The following is a 6,596-nucleotide window of genomic DNA, read 5'->3' as shown; positions in this document are numbered from 1 at the left end:
TCTCACTCTCTCTCTCTCCCCATGGAAATTCTCACTCCCTCTCTCTCCCCAATGGAAATTCTCACTCCCTCTCTCTCCCCAATGGAAATCTCACTCCTCTCTCTCTCCCCAATGGAAATTCTCACTCCCTCTCTCTCTCCCCAATGGAAATTCTCACTCCCTCTCTCTCCCCAATGGAAATTCTCACTCCCTCTCTCTCCCCAATGGAAATTCTCACTCCCTCTCTCTCTCCCCAATGGAAATTCTCACTCCCTCTCTCTCCCCAATGGAAATTCTCACTCCCTCTCTCTCTCCCCAATGGAAATTCTCACTCCCTCTCTCTCCCCAATGGAAATTCTCACTCCCTCTCTCTCTCCCCCAATGGAAATTCTCACTCCCTCCTCTCTCCCCAATGGAAATTCTCACTCCCTCTCTCTCCCCAATGGAAATTCTCACTCCCTCTCTCCCCAATGGAAATTCTCACTCCCTCTCTCTCCCCAATGGAAATTCTCACTCCCTCTCTCTCTCCCCAATGGAAATTCTCACTCCCTCTCTCTCTCCCCAATGGAAATTCTCACTCCCTCTCTCTCCCCAATGGAAATTCTCACTCCCTCTCTCTCCCCAATGGAAATTCTCACTCTCTCTCTCCCCAATGGAAATTCTCACTCCCTCTCTCTCCCCAATGGAAATTCTCACTCCCTCTCTCTCTCTCTCCCCAATGGAAATTCTCACTCCCTCTCTCTCTCCCCAATGGAAATTCTCACTCCCTCTCTCTCTCCCCGATGGAAATTCTCACTCCCTCTCTCTCTCCCCAATGGAAATTCTCACTCCCCTCTCTCTCCCCAATGGAAATTCTCACTCCCCTCTCTCTCCCCAATGGAAATTCTCACTCCCTCTCTCTCCCCCAATGGAAATTCTCACTCCCTCTCTCTCTCCCCGATGGAAATTCTCACTCCCTCTCTCTCCCCAATGGAAATTCTCACTCCCTCTCTCTCTCCCCAATGGAAATTCTCACTCCCTCTCTCTCCCCCAATGGAAATTCTCACTCCCTCTCTCTCCCCCAATGGAAATTCTCACTCCCTCTCTCTCCCCAATGGAAATTCTCACTCCCTCTCTCTCTCCCCAATGGAAATTCTCACTCCCTCTCTCTCCCCCATGGAAATTCTCACTCCCTCTCTCTCCCCCCAATGGAAATTCTCACTCCCTCTCTCTCTCTCCCAATGGAAATTCTCACTCCCTCTCTCTCTCCCCAATGGAAATTCTCACTCCCTCCTCTCTCCCCAATGGAAATTCTCACTCCCTCTCTCTCCCCCCAATGGAAATTCTCACTCCCTCTCTCTCTCCCCAATGGAAATTCTCACTCCCTCTCTCTCTCCCCAATGGAAATTCTCACTCTCTCTCTCTCCCCAATGGAAATTCTCACTCCCTCTCTCTCCCCCAATGGAAATTCTCACTCCCTCTCTCTCCCCCAATGGAAATTCTCACTCCCTCTCTCTCTCCCCAATGGAAATTCTCACTCCCTCCCTCTCTCCCCAATGGAAATTCTCACTCCCTCCCTCTCCCCCAATGGAAATTCTCACTCCCTCTCTCTCTCCCCAATGGAAATTCTCACTCCCTCCCTCTCTCCCCAATGGAAATTCTCACTCCCTCCCTCTCTCCCCAATGGAAATTCTCACTCCCTCCCTCTCTCCCAATGGAAATTCTCACTCCCTCTCTCTCCCCAATGGAAATTCTCACTCCCTCTCTCTCCCCAATGGAAATTCTCACTCCCTCTCTCTCCCCCAATGGAAATTCTCACTCCCTCTCTCTCTCCCCAATGGAAATTCTCACTCCCTCTCTCTCCCCAATGGAAATTCTCACTCCCTCTCTCTCCCCAATGGAAATTCTCACTCCCTCTCTCTCCCCCATGGAAATTCTCACTCCCTCTCTCTCCCCAATGGAAATTCTCACTCCCTCTCTCTCCCCAATGGAAATTCTCACTCCCCCCAATGGAAATTCTCACTCCCTCCCTCTCTCTCTCCCCAATGGAAATTCTCACTCTCTCTCTCTCCCCAATGGAAATTCTCACTCCCTCTCTCTCTCCCAATGGAAATTCTCACTCCCTCTCTCTCTCCCAATGGAAATTCTCACTCCCTCTCTCTCTCCCCAATGGAAATTCTCACTCCCTCTCTCTCCCCACAATGGAAATTCTCACTCCCTCTCTCTCTCCCCAATGGAAATTCTCACTCCCTCTCTCTCCCCAATGGGAATTCTCACTCCCTCTCTCTCCCCAATGGAAATTCTCACTCCCTCTCTCTCTCCCCAATGGAAATTCTCACTCCCTCTCTCTCTCCCCAATGGAAATTCTCACTCCCTCTCTCTCTCCCCAATGGAAATTCTCACTCCCTCTCTCTCCCCCCAATGGAAATTCTCACTCCCTCTCTCTCCCCAATGGAAATTCTCACTCCCTCTCTCTCCCCAATGGAAATTCTCACTCCCTCTCTCTCTCCCCAATGGAAATTCTCACTCCCTCTCTCTCTCCCCAATGAAATTCTCACTCCCTCTCTCTCTCCCCAATGGAAATTCTCACTCCCTCTCTCTCCCCAATGGAAATTCTCACTCCCTCTCTCTCTCCCCAATGGAAATTCTCACTCCCTCTCTCTCTCCCCAATGGAAATTCTCACTCCCTCTCTCTCTCCCCAATGGAAATTCTCACTCCCTCTCTCTCCCCCAATGGAAATTCTCACTCCCTCTCTCTCCCCAATGGAAATTCTCACTCTCTCTCTCTCCCCAATGGAAATTCTCACTCCCTCCCTCTCTCTCTCCCCAATGGAAATTCTCACTCCCTCTCTCTCTCCCCAATGGAAATTCTCACTCCCTCTCTCTCCCCCAATGGAAATTCTCACTCCCTCTCTCTCTCCCCAATGGAAATTCTCACTCCCTCTCTCTCTCCCCAATGGAAATTCTCACTCCCTCTCTCTCTCCCCAATGGAAATTCTCACTCCCTCTCTCTCCCCACAATGGAAATTCTCACTCCCTCTCTCTCCCCAATGGGAATTCTCACTCCCTCTCTCTCCCCCAATGGGAATTCTCACTCCCTCTCTCTCCCCAATGGAAATTCTCACTCTCTCTCTCTCTCCCCCAATGGAAATTCTCACTCCCTCTCTCTCCCCAATGGAAATTCTCACTCCCTCTCTCTCTCCCCCAATGGAAATTCTCACTCCCTCGCTCTCTCCCCAATGGAAATTCTCACTCCCCTCTCTCCTCCCCCAATGGAAATTCTCACTCCCTCGCTCTCTCCCCAATGGAAATTCTCACTCCCTCGCTCTCTCCCCAATGGAAATTCTCACTCCCTCTCTCTCTCCCCAATGGAAATTCTCACTCCCTCTCTCTCCCAATGGAAATTCTCACTCCCTCTCTCTCTCCCCCATGGAAATTCTCACTCCCTCTCTCTCTCCCCCAATGGAAATTCTCACTCCCTCTCTCTCTCTCCCCAATGGAAATTCTCACTCTCTCTCTCTCTCCCCCATGGAAATCTCACTCCCTCTCTCTCTCTCCCCAATGGAAATTCTCACTCTCTCTCTCTCTCCCCCATGGAAATTCTCACTCCCTCTCTCTCTCTCCCCAATGGAAATTCTCACTCTCTCTCTCTCTCCCCAATGGAAATTCTCACTCCCTCTCTCTCTCCCCAATGGAAATTCTCACTCCTTCTCTCTCCCCCAATGGAAATTCTCACTCCCTCTCTCTCTCCCCGATGGAAATTCTCACTCCCTCTCTCTCCCCCATGGAAATTCTCACTCCCTCTCTCTCTCCCCCATGGAAATTCTCACTCCCTCTCTCTCCCCCCAATGGAAATTCTCACTCCCTCCCTCTCCAATGGAAATTCTCACTCTCTCTCTCTCCCCCAATGGAAATTCTCACTCCCTCTCTCTCTCCCCAATGGAAATTCTCACTCCTTCTCTCTCCCCCCAATGGAAATTCTCACTCCCTCTCTCTCTCCCAATGGAAATTCTCACTCTCTCTCTCTCCCCAATGGAAATTCTCAGTCCCTCTCTCTCCCCAATGGAAATTCTCACTCCCTCTCTCTCTCCCCAATGGAAATTCTCACTCCCTCTCTCTCTCCCCAATGGGAATTCTCACTCCCTCTCTCTCCCCCCAATGGAAATTCTCACTCCCTCTCTCTCTCCCCAATGGAAATTCTCACTCCCTCTCTCTCCCCCAATGGAATTCTCACTCCCTCTCTCTCCCCCCAATGGAAATTCTCACTCCCTCTCTCTCTCCCCAATGGAAATTCTCACTCCCTCTCTCTCCCCCCAATGGAAATTCTCACTCCCTCTCTCTCCCCCAATGGAAATTCTCACTCCCTCTCTCTCCCCCCAATGGAAATTCTCACTCCCTCTCTCTCCCCCAATGGAAATTCTCACTCCCTCTCTCTCCCCAATGGAAATTCTCACTCTCTCTCTCTCCCCCCAATGGAAATTCTCACTCCCTCTCTCTCCCCAATGGAAATTCTCACTCCCTCTCTCTCACCAATGGAAATTCTCACTCCCTCTCCCCCCAATGGAAATTCTCACTCCCTCTCTCTCACCAATGGAAATTCTCACTCCCTCTCTCTCTCCCCAATGGAAATTCTCACTCCCTCTCTCTCCCCCCAATGGAAATTCTCACTCCTCTCTGTCTCTCTCTCTCTCTCCAATAGAGATTGCCACACTCCCTCTCTTTCTCGGATAGAAATGTACAGTTGAGAGAGATGGATCTGAATAAAGCGCACACACACACACACAGAGACACACACACAGAGACACACACACACACAGAGACACACACACACAGACACACACACACACAGAGACACACACACACAGACACACACACACACACACACAGAGAAGGACCCACCTTGTTATAGATTCCCCAGGACAGTTCAGTTTCTATCACCATAACAACAATGCCAAACATGCCAAAGATCAAAGCGTAGTCACTGAGACGCTTCCTCTTCTCGAACAGGGCGCGTCGGTGCCCCAGTTTGTAGCCAATGTTCTGGTTCTTCTTCTTGTTGCCCCTGCGGGAGTTAGCACCGGAGGCGGAGGGTGGGGGGTGGCAGTGTAGGAGTTGTTGCTGGGGTTGCTGGTGGTCACGGTCCTTGCAGGAGATGACAATCTCGGGCGTGTTCCCCAGGAGGAGGTGGTTGCAGCTGAAGAGTTGCAGGGGCTGGGATTCAGCCTCCGACTCGATCAAGTTCCTCTTGGAGCTGCTCAGGCCACTCAGGGGCTTCACCACGCCACCGTTGTACTTGCAGCTGCTCATGGCGATCTCGGTGAAGGGGTTGCTGTCCCGCCGGTGGACCACGGGGCTGGCCTGCCGATGCTTAGCGCCCGACGCCCCGCCCGCCGGGGGCTGGTGGTGGTGGTGGGGCGTGGGGGCCCCCAGCAGGTGCTGGTCCGGGCTCCCGGCCAGGAGCCCAGGCCCTGGTGCTGGACGTGGCCGCTGGCAGAGGAGCCTGTCCGGAAGGCTGGCGAGGAGGTGTTGAGCAGGTTGGGCAGGACAGAGGTTGGCAGTGCTGCTGCTGCTGTTGTGGCTGGTGGCACTCCAGCCCAACTGGGGCAGAGGGGTACTGGCATTTGATAATATCCTCCTCCAGATCCCCCACCCCGGAGTCGTGGCAGTGGCTGGACTGTGCGTTGTCCATGGTTTTCCCTTGGAGTAACCCAAACATGCAAACTCCCCACACAGCCAGGAAGTGTCCAATTCGGTTCCCTCCGCTCTCCCACAGTCACAGAATCCCAGTCCAGCTTCAGATCGTCCCTCCTGCCTACACCACACCCCCCCAACAACCTCTCCAATTCCACTGGCCAGCCTCCCGCCTCTCTCCCCAAATTACAACCCCCTCTCTTGTGGGAATTACAAATCCTTCCAGTCCAAATTACGACCCCCTCTCTCGTGGGAATTACAAATCCTTCCAGTCCAAATTACAACCCCCTCTCTTGTGGGAATTACAAATCCTTCCAGTCCAAATTACAACCCCCTCTCTTGTGGGAATTACAATCCTTCCAGTCCAAATTACAACCCCCTCTCTTGTGGGAATTACAAATCCTTCCAGTCCAAATTACAACCCCCTCTCTTGTGGGAATTACAAATCCTTCCAGTCCAAATTACAACCCCCTCTCTTGTGGGAATTACAACTCCTTCCAGTCCAAATTACAACCCCCTTTCTTGTACCAAATTACAACCCCTCCAGAGCCAATTACAACCCTCTCTTGAGCGAATTACAACTCCTGCCAGTCCAAATTACAGCCCCCTCTCTTGTACCAAATTACAACCCGTCCAGAGCCAATTACAGCCCCCTCTCTTGTGGTAAATTACAACCCCCTCTCCTGTGCCAGATTACGACCCCCTGCAGTGCTAATCGCAGCCCTCGCCCCCCCCTCCCGTTCCCGAGTTTCCCCCCTCCCCAGTTACAAACCCCCCTCCCCAGTGCTGACAGGAACTCTCTCTCCAGCCCCAGTCGCCAGTCTCCTGGGCAGCAGAGTTGGATGTGTCCTTGTCGCTGGGAGCTGCTCATTCCCCAGGGGCAGCCTGTCCCCCCTCTCTGACAGTGAGCAGCGACAGGAGCCCCCCTGCTCCCCTCTGCCTCCAGC

General features: G+C 52.4%; 1 pseudogene; it reads right to left on the bottom strand.

Annotated features, from left to right (window-relative positions):
- Positions 1-4,857: 4,857 nt before the first annotated feature.
- LOC145340212 (small conductance calcium-activated potassium channel protein 3 pseudogene) lies at positions 4,858-6,339 on the bottom strand (annotated as a pseudogene).
- Positions 6,340-6,596: the final 257 nt, after the last annotated feature.

Source organism: Carcharhinus amblyrhynchos, unplaced genomic scaffold, assembly GCF_965287045.1.
Source record: "Carcharhinus amblyrhynchos unplaced genomic scaffold, sCarAmb.v2.hapA scaffold_846, whole genome shotgun sequence".
In the NCBI taxonomy this organism is placed as follows: Eukaryota; Metazoa; Chordata; class Chondrichthyes; order Carcharhiniformes; family Carcharhinidae; genus Carcharhinus; species Carcharhinus amblyrhynchos.
Note: the sequence above shows the minus strand (reverse complement) of the source record. Positions and strands in the feature narration are given on the sequence as shown.